The sequence below is a fragment of the Sturnira hondurensis genome, unplaced genomic scaffold, assembly GCF_014824575.4.
Source record: "Sturnira hondurensis isolate 20B ecotype Veracruz unplaced genomic scaffold, ASM1482457v3 Scaffold0014384, whole genome shotgun sequence".
Lineage (NCBI taxonomy): Eukaryota > Metazoa > Chordata > Mammalia > Chiroptera > Phyllostomidae > Sturnira > Sturnira hondurensis.
This window is the reverse complement of record NW_028087015.1, coordinates 40,421,556-40,436,204: the sequence shown is the minus strand read 5'-3', so window position 1 is coordinate 40,436,204 and position 14,649 is coordinate 40,421,556. Positions and strand designations below refer to the sequence as shown.

At 40.4% G+C, this 14,649-nt stretch overlaps 1 non-coding gene and 1 pseudogene across 1 annotated transcript; one reads left to right on the top strand and one right to left on the bottom strand.

Moving 5' to 3' along the window:
- The first annotated feature begins 10,344 nt into the window (after positions 1 to 10,344).
- LOC118998925 (small nucleolar RNA SNORD56) lies at positions 10,345 to 10,414 on the top strand. The gene has a single exon (XR_005068995.1). It is a non-coding gene; the product is annotated as a small nucleolar RNA SNORD56 (small nucleolar RNA).
- Positions 10,415 to 12,176: 1,762 nt separating this feature from the next.
- On the bottom strand, positions 12,177 to 14,366 carry LOC118998874 (probable inactive 1-aminocyclopropane-1-carboxylate synthase-like protein 2; annotated as a pseudogene).
- Positions 14,367 to 14,649: the final 283 nt, after the last annotated feature.

The following is a 14,649-nucleotide window of genomic DNA, read 5'->3' as shown; positions in this document are numbered from 1 at the left end:
TCCCTCAATATACACCAGCAAACAAACCAGATTCCTCAGAGAGCTGGGCCTCAACCAAAGAACACATTGGACTTGAACCTTGGAAACCAATAAATCTCTTAGAAGAAAATTTTTTAAAAACCAGAGAAAGACAGGAGAAATATGTAATATTTTCAAATGTTAATAAATTTTCAGTTTGTTTTAACACCCAGCTTTCTGAGGCACAATAAATGTACAGCACCCTTAATCATTATCACATAGTAAAACAGTTGTGGAGTTTTCTACATTCTCCCAAGGAATTCAGGCAATTCTCTGAGATTGCTTCTCCTTCTCAACGTCATTTTTTCTCCCTTACATAACCCATTTGGCAAGAAGGGCCTTCCTGTCACTGTGGTCTCCCTTTCCCCATATCACGAAAGTTCGCAGAATAGTTTGTTCGAGTCACATGGAGAGATTCCAGAATTCTCTGCTCCACATGCACTAGCAACGTTGGAATTTGGCGTGAAACAGGACTAAGCCTTGTGCAAGCTGGACTGGGAAAAGGCCACACAAATGCTTTGGCAAAGAATTCAAAACCACACCATCTTACTTTTCATTTTCAAGGTGTTGTAGAGTTGATGTAGTCGTTGTTTTTCTGTTCATTTGTTTTGCTCAGAGTAACTGAAAGTGTCAGCGAAGTGACAAGCACGATTGATCTTTTATTTACTCATGTGTTCAAGTTAGCCTTGTTTTAATTTACTAGAGATAGAAATAAAAAATAAAAGCCAACAAAGAAAGACATTTTTCCCCTTTAAATCACCTGAAAATCATTAACACTAAGAAACTCCAGCGATCACCGAATTCAAATTCATAGAGAAGATGTCAGCTAATGTAGTCGGGGACTCGGACAAGCCGTGGAAGGAGAGCTCAGAGCAGCCTCAGGGAGACCTGGTACTGGTGACTCTAGAACTCCAGGTAAGTGAACGCTGCTTTCCTCACCGTGAAATGACGAGGAGAAGGGTACTCTGCATTTCCATCCCTGCAACTCCATGACTCGGTGACTCTGTGGGACCCCGGGCGATTCTGGGACCCTGAGGATCCTGCCCCAGTGCAGTGTTTCCGCTACACCTGTCCGCTGCCTTCTCAAAGTTGATCCAAGCACCCAAACTTAATTGAAAGTTAATCCAGGCATACAAATTTCATTGAAAGCTTTCAATTACAAATTTAATTGAAAGCTGTCTTCCTTGATCATACCGTGGTACAATTGTTTCTTATAAATTTGAATTATGTATACACCTAGTACCTGTAATTGTTCCATTAAACATTAAACCAGTTGTTCTCAAGTAACTACCAGTGGCTAGCACTGTAAACAATGCCCTGGAAAATGTATTTAAAGACGACAAGGTCAGTGCCCTCAAGGAATCTGCACTCTGTGTATGCGTGGTGCAGTCGCCCTCTGAGGGGGGAGGGGACAGTAGCTCGGGGAGGTTAAATGACTGTCCATGGATGCACAGGGAGCGGGGGCAAACTGGAAGCTAGAACTGGGAGTTCCTCTTCCCACGTTCTCACCGCCAAATGCAGCTGGTTTCATAGCTTCCTTCTTTCTGTGGTCCCACATAATGCAAAATAAAAGCAGTATCTAACTCTAACACAAAACTTTCACTGGTCTGACATTAAAACTGCTTCAAACACTACCAATTCTGAGCTCAGGCTAGTCGAGAACTGGAACAAAAAAGAAGTCATGACCAAAAAAATCACATGAACATAACCAAATTCTGTGACTGATGTACGGATGAGCTCTCAGGATTGAAAGGGGAGAACTATTTGAAATCCCGTCCACATTCCCAGGAAAAAAAAATAATAACACTAACTGCGGCTGATTCCAAAGGTGATGATTTGGAAACTTCTTCTGATTTGAAGCTTTCCGTTTACCTCTTCCACTTTCGTTGGCGTTCTAAGTCATTTTTGGGGCCCAGTACTTAAGGAGCTTTTAATTGTCTGGAGTGGTAAGAACTTATGCAAAGACCTTATATCTGATACCTAAAGCAAGCTCTTTTGAGTAAAAGATTGTTTAGTTTGTGGAGAAGGAGAAATATAACTTTATATCTAAAGGTGACCTCAACTTTTAAAAATATTGAGATAATCATCTGGACATTTTATCTACACGCTGTCAAATTTCTAGACAATGAAAACCTCTACAGTTGTCCTAAGTTATTGTCCTTTCTTCATGTAATTATTGCATGAAATTATAGGTCTGTCTAACATAAAAATATTGAAGTCTTAATCAAGGAATGTTTATAACAATAAAGTATGCTATAACAGTAATGTGGGTTCTTTATTAATATAAAAACAAATAATTCAAAATAAATTATGCAAAGTGTGCTTACCATCAGCATTGAATGGCATCAGATCTTTTCAATATTTTATAACATTTTGAAATTCAAAAAAAAGAATACCATTGAACTATTTTTGTGTGAGAAGCTTTCCATAATACTCTTAAACTGGCTTTAATAAAATGCAGCCACAGTGTAATAATTAGATGAAAAAGACCAATTATATTGATTTATTTTCTGCACCTAAGCTTGTTTCATATATTATTAAAAACAGTGAGCATGTTCTTATTGTTTTTATGACACTGGTTTAAAATTCTATTCAAAATGCACACACTCTTGGTGTTAGAGGATTGAGGGAATATTAGTCAAAGACAAAAGTTTTCCATTTTGTTCAAAGTCGCCTTTTAGCCATTATCCTACAATTATTTTATGGGTGATTTAAAAAATATATAAGAAAGACTAAAAAGCATCAGCATGCCTTGGAGACACTTTTGCCTATAATTTGTCAATGTCTGATAAAAACATTGCTTTCTCTAGAGTTCGTTTCAATGAAAGCCACCTTTTTCTGGATGCTTTTAGGTTTTTAGGCTTTGAAGTTTGTGCAAGTAGACATATTTCCATTTCTTTTGATATCTCTGGTGAAGGGAAAAATAAAATATCATCCCTATCTCCCCTACAGATTTGAGTCATCATTCATATTAAAATTCCATCCAGCTACTCCAAGTGGCAGTAAACCCTCCTCATCTTTTCTATTTTCCTCTCCTTTTTGCATTGTGGTCTCTCCCAAAGGAAGCCCATATTATAACTTTAATTCATCTAATTCAAAATGCTGCATTATCGAAACATCCAACTTAAAATAAACATTCGACAAAACTCTGGGTTTCCAGAAGTTTTGAACCTTCAAGGTAAGCACGTAGCAAGTCATCAGGTAAAAGGGGAAGTGGCAAGCCAACAGCATTAAATTTGATTCTCAGAGAAGGTCTGGTGATGGGAGGCATGCATAAAAAGAGATTCTGGAAACTGTAACAAACTCTATGAATACTCAGTTCCCTTACTTTATGATGAACTTCCATTCCCCTCAGAGTAAAAGAGGTGCTTGTTTACCAAAGCTTGATAGTACGGATTCTGGGGAGATTACTTTGGAATTAGACTCAGTGGTTCTTGACCCCCACTCTTCAAATTCACATCGGAGCCTTTAAACCCCACAGAAGGCCTGGTTTCACCCAAAGATTCAGTTACTGGTTTAGGGCATGGGTGTGCTCTAAATAATAACTATTATTATTATTTTTTAATGTTTCAGAAATGAGTGTAACAGCAGTCAGATTAAGAACCAATGAGCTAGGGTGAAAAAAAAAACCTTTGTTATAAACATTTAATTTCTCTCTAGGAACTCACCCAACCTCAATATGTGTTCTCTGTCACAATTGGCTATGTGTTTTCTATAGGGGCATTTATGTCTGTACCAAATATTGAAGCATCTCTAAGTGCTCAATATCGCTTGTAAAATTATTTCATGGAAACACTTGAGTGGAAGATCATGAATTTCTTCTGTAACCAGAAATAGAGTTCTTAGAAGTAATAATATTAACTGAAGTATAGAGGTACAAATCAAAAAATATTACACCAAAATGCTAACAATATTTTTATGTGAATGATATGTTTGGTTATGTACATTATAGTCTTTGGTTTTTTAAATTTGTATATCTACTTCTAACAAAACAACAAAAAACACAGTTTGGAATAAAGGAATAAGAACAAGAAAAACAGAAAAAGAGGTGAACTGGGGAAAAACTTGCTTGGGTTACTTTGAATCATCAAAATTGTAGCTGATCTTGAAAGATAAGTTCGTAAAAACCTTGAGGTAAAATCAATTTCAATTTCCTAAGTGTGTTGGTGGTGAGCTGTTCAGTTCCCCTGTTGACACTGATGAAGCTTTTTGAGAGTGTCGCCACTTTGAAAAGAAACGTGTTATTATAAGACAGCTACAGTTTTCATAGTTTCAGTATTTATAATAGGAGATTTGTTTATGCGGTCTAGTCTTCCAAATTAAAAGTGATTCGAATGTTGCTTGTTTAAGCATGTAAGAGTTTATTATACTTGAAGAAAATCTAGATCATTCTTCCTAAAATTTCCATGATATTCATTTATGTAACAAGTATTTATTAATTAACAACTAGAAATAAATTATAATGTATGTTCATATTGTTTCCTCATTTTGTCTGATAGAAATAAAAGAATGCAACTTTGCAATCATTTTTCTTTCAAAGCTGTAATGTGATTCTTTAATCAAATCACCTTTAAGTCATATTTATTTTCTGTAAAGCTCTATGCCAGATACAAAGTGTGATGAGCACATCTCCATGAACTTGCAATGCATCACAGAAAATACAAGTCTCTCTCACATACACACCACACATACACAGTCCAACATGAAGAAGACACAGCTTTACACATGGCACTGACAGGCAAGAATTCCTGTCTTGGGTGATCAGGATTCTTGGAAGACATCTGAACTAGACCTTGAAGATCCTGTGAATTCCACAAAGCAGAGATTGCATGGAGGAGAGAGAACACTCTAGAAGCAGGGCCATGAAAAGTAACTTGGGGACTCAGGTATAGACGAGTTGGGGTGAAAGGAAGAATACATCCATCTTGTGCTAAGAAAGGTAAAGGTGGAAGAAGTCCAAGGAAATCACCAGTGCGGAGCTTTCCTTACACAGTCAAGGAGTCTAAATTTTACGGATTGAGATGTGAGGGGAGATGTGGGGGCAGACTGGAGTGGGCTGGGGGCTTTGATGGTGTAGCCATGTTGAACCTTCTCTGACTTGCTCTGCTCCGGCTGTGCTGACCTCCTTGCTCTTTGTCAGACACACAGAGATTTCCTTGGCTTTGGGCCTTTGCACTCACTGCTAGTGCGTTGTAACTGCCCTCCTTTGCTTATCTGGGTCCCTCACTTCATGCTGTGTCTGCTCAGCACATTTTTCAAAGAGGCATAGATCAAAAAAATAGTGCTTCCCAGATCATCATGCCACACTCTCATACTTTGATTTGGTTTTCATCAGAGCGTTACTTAACATATTTCTTTCTCGCACAGCAACACGTACATTTTTTTGTTGTTTATTTGTCATGTCTCCTGCACCAGAGCGTGAAAAAAACTTCATCAGTGATGGACAGCACATCTCTGTCGTGTTCACTCCAGAGCCTAGAGCATGTAACATCTTAAGTAATTAATTAACTAACTAACAATAAAGAGTTTTAGGAAGATTGGCATATAGAATGAAAATTTATAACAACAATCTAGGCAACAGGTGAAGAAAAAGAAATGAAATGGGTAAAAATGCTTGGGTCGCCTCAGTGGACTCAATCCTCCTCCATAAAACAAGGGTTGTGGAAGTAAAATGACAGTCTCCCACACCTTTGGAAATGTGACTATAAAACATGCGAGTCCAAGTTTGTGAGGAAACATTGCTGTGAGCGCTGAGGGGCAAGGAAAACTTGAAGGAGAGGGCAATGGAGAGAGAATCTCCATAGAGGGGCCCTGACCCCATGTTACGAGTTTGCCTCTCACCCCATCGGACCCCCTGGGATAATCTGATGTGGACTAACTCAAATTAACTTCTAGGCTGGAATTAAGTCACGAGTCTCCCCCTCGTTCAATGGAGGGAGATTGTACAGGTACACACGTCAAGGCAGGGGTGATGGGGGCTCTTGTGGCATCTGGTCGAATGCAGCCTTTGATACGAATGATCTTTTCCACTTCAGGCTTTGTCTGTGGTGTGGCCACAGTCTGTTGGCTTCTTCCCTTCACTCTTCATGTGGCTGTTTCCTGAGCACTTTTCGGAACTCGGTTTATATAGGACTTCTTCACATTCTGCTTTCTGATCATCCTATAAAAAGTATAGGCTGTTGTTCTTTTTTAATAGCATATTGCAACAGCTTTATTGAGATGCAATTCACATATCATATAATTCAGCTATTTAAGGTGTACGATTACATGGATTTTTAGTATATTCAGAGTTGTGCAACCATTGCCATAATCTTATTTTAGAAGATTTTCTTCAGCCTAAAAAGAAATCCTCTGCCTGTTAGCAGTCATGGCCCATCAGTCACCCCCACTGGTCCCCACCAAACACTCATCTACTTTCTGTCTCTGTATATTTGGCCATTTTGGACATGCAAGTGGAATCATATAATACGCGGTCTTTTGCACATGGCTTCTTTCACTTTGCATAATGTTTTAAAGTTTCGTACATGTTGTAGCAACTGTTGGAACTTAATTCCTGCTTACGGCCAAATTCCACTCAATAGTGTAGATGCATAACTTTGAGTTTACCCATTATCAGTTGTAGATGTCTGAATTGTTTTCAGTTTGAGGTTATCATAACTAATGCTGTCATGGACATTCATGCACAAGTTTTTGTATTGACATGTTTTCACTTCTTTGGGGCCTATTCTAGGAGTGGAGTTTCCGAGTCACATCATATGGCAATTCTATGTTTAACATGTTGAGAAACTGCCAAGCCATTTCCCAAAGTGGGTGCACCATTTACACTGCTTCTAGCCATTATAAGGCTTCAACTTCTCCACATCCTTGTCAATACTTGTTACTGTCTGTCTTTTTTGTTTGTTTGTCTTTTGTTTTTGGCTTTATAAGTGAATTTTACCAAACATTTAGAAATGTAAAAAAATTAATATGAACTTTCATAAAATTGAGGAAGGAATACTGCTCGAAACATTTGTAAAGCCAGTATTATCCTGATTCTAAAATCAACAATACATAACAAAAGAAGAAAATTATGGAATAATATCCCTCATAAAAGTATATGCAAAATTCTTAATAAAATAGCAAATAAAATCCAACAATGTATAGAAGGATGATGCATTATTACCAAATGAGGTTTACTGTAAGAGTATAAAGTTGGCCTGGCTGGTGTAGCTCAGTGGATTGAGTGTGGGCCTGCAAACCAGACGATCGCGGTTCGATTCCCAGTTAGGGCACATGCCTGGGTTGCAGGCCAGTTCCCGGCAGGGGCCAGTTCCCAGCAAGGGATGCACGAGAAGCAACCATACATTGATGTTTCTCTTCCTTTCTCCTTCCCTTCCCCTCTAAAGAGAAATAAATAAATATTTTTTTAAAAAAGAGTATAAAGTTGATTTAACATTTAGTGAAAACTAATGTAATTTAGTATATTAATAATTAAAATAGAAAATTATATCTTCTCTAGAGGTACAGATAAAAACATCTGACAAAATTGAATGCCCATTATGGTAAAACTCTCAGAAAACTAGGAATAAAAGAAAACTCTGTACCTGTTACTAACAATTATATACTTAAGAGTGACAAACTGCACTCAGTCCTGTTAAGATTAACAGCAAGACAAGAATGTCCTGTCTCATCACTTTTATTCAACAGTATGCTGGAGGTTCTAAGAAGTGCAATCAGAAAGAAAAATAAATAAGACAGAAATATTTAAAAAGGAATAAGGAAAATCATCTTTATTCACTGACAACATAATTGTGTACTTAAAAATTCCTCCCAAACTAGGCTAATACGTGAATTTAACAATTTTGGAAGATAATGTCAGTAAATGATTCTTCCTAAATCTCTAAGATTTCTGACCATCTTGCAAGGAGGGGCACTAACTGCCTTTGTTCTAGGCTATGTTTTCAAGATGTATATGTATGTATAGATGTATGTTTATATGTATATATGTGTGTGTATGTGTAGATACATAATGTATGCTACATACAACAGCTATGGATGTATGTGATAGTGTTTCCCCCAAGCCCAGAACAAAAGAGAGGTTTGTTGAGTACTCAGAATAACAAAGATAGTGCGTCCCTCAGGGCCAAAATTCCGGCAGATTCACTGTTTAGTATAATAGAGTCAGGTCCCGGCTGACTCTAAATAGAGTTTAGGTTCCCGGCCTGCACCACACCCCACTGCACACGCAGGCACTACTTGTTCCTCTTCATGTTGCCCGGTAAGAACCAGGGATTGGGGAGCTGAAGCAACAGCTATACCCTGATTACTGCTAACACCATGAGGAACAGGGTGTCCTTGGTCTCTGACCCAGAAGTCTCTTGCCTTCTTCCAGCATCCACAAGACCTGTTAGTTTGCAAGGAGAATAAAACCTTCAAGCCTTCAACATTCCTGTTAGATACAAGAAACAATCTACAAACATCAATGGTTTCAATATGCTGGTCACAGTTAGAAAATAAATTAATAGACAACACAAGGAAAATAACATGAGAAGCATAATACAGTAATACTTTTAACAGAATGTGTTTGAGGCTTTTTACACTGAAAACTATGAAAATATGGCTGAGAGAAATTAAAGACCTAAGTAAATGAAGGATGATTCCACGTGTGTAGAGAGGAAAATGTCAATTTGCCCATGGCGCCATCTGAATCTTGAGTGGAACAGAAGGGAGAAATTGTTCATATCTGCCACTGAAGGCGCAAACCCTTCCACCCCAGGGACAGTGCCCTGAGGAGGCTGCCTGTCAAGTCCCATCGCAGAGATCTCAAGAGAATCTCTGGTCCCATGGGCTCTTTCATTCTCTCAATGAATTTCCTTTTGGTTTCTACTCTCCATACTCAATTTCTAACAAACCTTGTCTAGTGTCAAAAACTTTGAAGAATCAAAATTTGCTGATATGCTTTTTGTTGATTTTAAAAAATGTCATTGAAGAGCAACAGCCACCAAACCTAGACCCAAGAGAGGAAGGATGGACACAAGCCCCCAGGGGACTGACCAAAGCCCTTGGCTGTGGGAGGCCCTTTCACAATCTGTAAAGTGGGGACAGTCCCTGATCTGCTCCGCCCGCTCGCCAGCACTGCGCTCACATTGAGCTCAGAGGTGTAGGGCTTGGCAGAAAAGGTTACATGCGGTGTGACCTGAACAGCCGAACACACTAGAGATGAAAATGGAAGACCCTGGGAAGTCCTTGTCACCACAGATCATTTTAAAAGCCTTTTGAGAAGGTAATAATGGAAAGAACTCATATTTACAAGGAAGAACATAAGGACATCCGGAATTGTATCCCTGTCCTGCCACGCAGCCTCTAGGGGGCAAGGTGAGTGTGAACCTTCCAGGGCCCTATGGGGCACGTGTCCCTCACCTAGGACACTCCATCAGTTAGGGGTCACTTTTTCCCCACCTGTCTGGCCTGCCCCAGACAGTATTCTTCACATAAACCTCCCTTAGAATTTAACGAAAGGCAAAAGAAAAATCATCTACTTCCAAAAGGTGATTTAAAGAATGTAAACAAGAAATAAAACAAACCTGCAATTTGAAAGAATATGAAACTTATTAGATATTAAACATAAAAATAAACACATCTAAATGGGAACCCACCGGCCAAGATGAAGACATAGGTAAATACACTGTGCCTCCTCACACAAGCAAAAGAACAACAACAAATTTAAAAACAAACAACAACCAGAACTGCCAGAAAATCAAGATGTATGGAAGTCCAACAACCAAGAAGTTAAAGAAGAAATATTCATCCAGAACTGTAGGAGGGGCAGAGATGGGCAGCTGGGTTAGGGAGGACTCGTAGCAAGGCAGGAGCTGAAGGACTTGTCCGGAGGAGGGGTGCAGATGGCAGCTGGTGGACCTGGCAGTTCCACATTTGCATGCAGATAAACTGGGAGGAACAACCGGGAAGCAAGACAGACTGCACAACCCAGGGCTCCAGTGCGGGGAAATAAAGCCTCAAACCTCTAATTGAAAACACCTGTGGGGATTGTGGCGGTGGGAGAAATTCCCAGCCTCACAGGAGAGTTCTATGGAGAGGCCCACAGGGTCCTAGAACATACAGAAACCCACCCACCTGGGAATCAGCACCAGAAGAACCCAATTGGCTTGTGGGTAGTGGAGGAAGTGACGAAAACCTGACCAAGAGTCGAGCAAGTAGCATCGTTCCCTCTCAGACCCATCCCCCCCACACAATTCAGCGACGTAGTTGCCCTACTCTGGCTATTGCCTAAGGGTCTACCCTTTACTACCTAACAGGCACACTTAGATAAATATATATATATATGGCCCAAATGAAAGAACACATTTTTCATCAACAGCAGGTCACTAGTGAGTGTTGAGACTTTGGGTCTGAGTGAAAAAAAAAGAAAGAACAGATCAAAGCTCAGAAAAAATACAACTAAGTGATGAAGAGATCATCAATTTAGCAGATGCAGAGTTCAAAACACTGGTAGTCAGGATGCTCACAGAAATGGTTGAATATGGTCACAAAATAGAGGAAAAAGTGAAGGCTATAAAAAGTGAAATAAAGAAAAATGTACAGGAAACCAAGAGTGCCAGGAAGGAAATCAGGACTCAGATCAATGATTTGGACCAGAAGGAAAAAATAAACATTCAACCAGAACAGAATGAAGAAATAAGAATTCAAAAAAAATGAGAAGAGGCTTAGAAACCTGTGGGACAACTTTAAACATTCCAACATCCAAATCTTAAGGGTGCCAAAAGTAGAAGAGGAAAAGCAAGAAATTGAAAACTTATTTGAAAACATAATGAAGGAGAACTTTCCTAATCTGGCAAAGGAAATAGACTTCCAGGAAGTCCAGGAAACTCAGAGAGTTCCAAAGAAGTTGGACCCAAAGAAGCACACACCAAGGTACTTCATAATTACATTACCCAAGATTAAACATATGGAGAGAATCTTAAAAGCAGCAAGAGAAAAGAGGACAGTTACCTACAAAGGAGTTCCCATTAGATTATCAGTTGATTTCTCAAAAGAAATCTGGCAGGTAAGAAGGGGGTGGAAAGAAGTATTCAGAGTCATGAAAGGCAAGGACCTACATCCAAAATTACTCTATCCAGCAAAGCTATTATTTAGAATGGAAGAACAGATAAAATCCTTTCCAGGTAAGGTCAAGTTAAAAAGTTCATCATCACCAAGCCCTTATTATATGAAATATTAGAGATACTTATTTAAGAAAAAGATAAAAAACTATGAACAATAAAATGACAACAAACTCAAACCATCAGCAACCAAGCCTAAAAAATCAAAACCAAAACCAAACTAAGTAAACAACTAGAACAGGAACAGACTCATGGAAATGGAGATCACAGGGAGGGTTATCAGTGGGGAGAGGGGAGAATGGGGGGAAGGTGCAGGGAATAAGAAGCATAGATGGTAGGTACAAAATAGACAGGGGGAAGTTAAGAATAGTATAGGAAATGGAGAAGCCAAAGAACCTATATGTACGACTCATGCAAATTAACTAAGGGTGGGGGATGAGGGTATGAGAGAGGTGCAGAGCAAAGGTGAAGAAAGGGGGAAAATGGACCAACTGAAATAGTGTAATCAATAAAATACATTTTAAAAATAAATGAACAAACAAACAGGAACGTAGAGAGTTCCCTTCATTCTCGAGCCTTTCATTCCTCAACCCACATTAAAAACATCCCCACACCAGAGTGTCTAGCCAAGACTAAAAAGAAGTCTGCTGCTTTCCAAAATGACAGAAGCTCAGCATAAGGAAGTTGACAACAGAGTCAGACGAGCCCAGTCCTGAGGGGGCCCACTGTTCATGCAGCCACTGCACCAGGTCCACACACTCCAGCCCCTGGAGCGGGGGCTGATGTCAGGGACTCGCCGAGCATGGGGCCTGGCTGACATCACTGGTTGGGAGGCACCACTTACTCCCTCTGTGCCCCCTCCAGTTGCCTCACTATCGAATCCTGCTGCTGCTCCACTAGCCCCTGATGGAACCGATGCCTGGTGAGTCCGAGCTGCAGAGGCTCTTCCACAGAGATGAGGTGGAATCAGCCAGACTCCAATCCTTGCAACTCTTGCCATGGGACAATGTCAGCTTGCTGTCCAGAAGCAGCAATGGAGAAGCAGCTCTTCCTCAGATCTCAGGAATAGATGTCACCCAGAGGATTCTGAGGCTTAATTAGCACAAGATCACATTCCCTGCTTAAGTCTAGCCTCAAGCAGGGCCTGCTCTCCTGTGTCCACGGGAGGCTGGAAGGAACCGATGTTCCCATCAGTGACCTCACAGCCCAGGTAAACAAGAATCAGTTCAACTTTCACATTCTGGCTAAAGATAAAGAGGAAGCTCTGGGCACTGGAGGCAGAAAGGCCTCACCTAGGTCACAGGGAACCTCAGCCAGCGCAGAGCAGGTGGAGCAGCAGCTTTTCACAGTAGCCAAGTTTTGTGGATCGAGGTGGGCAGGTGCCTTAAGTCATAGGTCAGGACCGGGCCACCTCTTCCCACAGGAATGGTTGGCCTCTTTAATCAGGATGTTGCAGCAGGACTTCCTCAATGCAGCCCGTGTAACCCCAACTCACCCCAACTTGGCCTTCCAGGGATCAGATCAATGCAGAGCTAATTCTCTCTGGTATCAGGGTTAATAAAGCCCAGGGTGTTCTTGTCTTCTAGGTCTTTGTCTCACTGATAGGTCTTGCACCACTGGAAGCTGGAGTGGTATAAGGCAGAGACGTCTCTCATGGTTGGACAGGTCCCAGCTGACATATGCAACTTCAAGATTAGTGAACAAGCTGGTCAGCTTGCCTGGATGGGTTGGCCCACTTTCCACCTTTGACATCAGCCCTAGGGTCCTAGGAAAGGAAAGGCAGTTGAGCTTCAGGCAACCCATGGCCCCAGGCTGTCGGAGGTAACCATCGGGCATATTTACCAACCCAAGAGAGCTTTCCACTCAAGCACGGCCTGACTGTGCATCCGACCTTCCAGCAACCAGGTCCTGCTGCAGGTGTCTGGTCATTAGCTGAAGGACGGGCTCCTCTGTGGTCAGCTGCAAGTTCAGCCTCCTCTCCCTTAGCTAGGTGTGCAGGCTATGGTTTCTCTCATTTGCAGCAGGGCATCCCATCTGGCCGCAGGGCATGTGGAGCCTGTTGGATTGGTGACTCACACTCTGGGCGTTTGTATTGACCTCAATAGGCTGGCTGGAACTTTTGTCTGTCGTCCCTCTGATCGAAAATCACTAAATCTAGGGGAGGGATTTAGAGGAACATATATAAAGGATACATGGACAACTGAGAAGGGTAGAAATGGGAGGGAGGGGGGAGCACAGGGAGGGGTGGGATGGGATGGGAGTAATAGACAGAATACTGTACTTAAAAATAATTAAATAAATTTAAAAAAATAAATAAAATCACTAAATCTGATGAAATCATCCTTGTTCGTCAGGGCTCAGAGACCTTTCCACTACCCTCCTCCTCTCATTAAGCTTGCTTACCTGTTTTTTGTGTTCTAGTCTCCCTAGTGAGTGTGAAGGGGTATCTCACTGCAGTTTTGATTGACATTTCTCTACTTACTAACAATGTTAAACATCTTTTCATGTGCTCAATGGTCATTTGTGTATCTTCTCAGGATAAATGTCTATTCAAATTCTTTGTCTATATTTCAACTGGGCTATTCATCATTATATTATTGAGTTGTCAGAGTTCTTTATGTATTCTGGATACAAGTCTCTTGTCAGATACATGATTTGCAAATATCTTCTCCCATTTGTGGGTTGTATTTTCATTTTATTGATCATATTATTGGCAGTGCAAATTCTGAAATTTTTGTGTGGTCCAATTAATCTACCTTTGTCCTTTTATCTCTTTTTAGTGTGACATCAGAAAAACCATTGTCTAACTCATGATAACCAAGGTTTACTCCTATGTTTCCTTCTAAAAGTTTTTTGGATCTGGCTCTTACATTTAGGCATATGATACATTCTTAGTTCATTTTTGTGGATGGTGTAAGGTAGAGTCCAATTTCACTCTTTGGCATGTGGATATTCCATTGTCCCAGTACCATTTGCTTAAAAGACTATTCTTTCTCCCATTGAATTATCTTAGCACCTTTGTTGAAAATAAACTTGCCTGTAATGTAAAAGGTTATTTCTGGACTTTCAATTCTATTCCATCTGTCTGTATATCTACCATTATGCCAGTACCATACCGTGTGGATTATAGGAGCTTTGTAATAAGTTTAAAACCAAAAAGGATGAGTCATTCAACTTTGCTCTTCTTTTCCAAGATTGTCTGCACCATTCACAGTCCATACCCTTCACTTTCAGCTCTTGAGAAGACATCCTTCCAGCATGGTTCCAGGCTGACACGTCTTTTTTTTAGTCTTTCCTCAAATGCCAAACCGTCCATCCCCTTTGTTTGGAAACGTGTTGTGTACCTGCCCAAGTTATCACAGATGGCAATCAACAGTGAGCACAAGGAGCAGTTGGAAATCAAGAGCAGGATGGAAAACAGAGTCTCTAAAGAGAAAATGACTGACTCAGGTCACCAGAAAGTTTTTGAATAGGATGTTATGGAAACAAAGTGATGGTCACAGTGAAGAACTAGATCGTAAATCTTAAAATA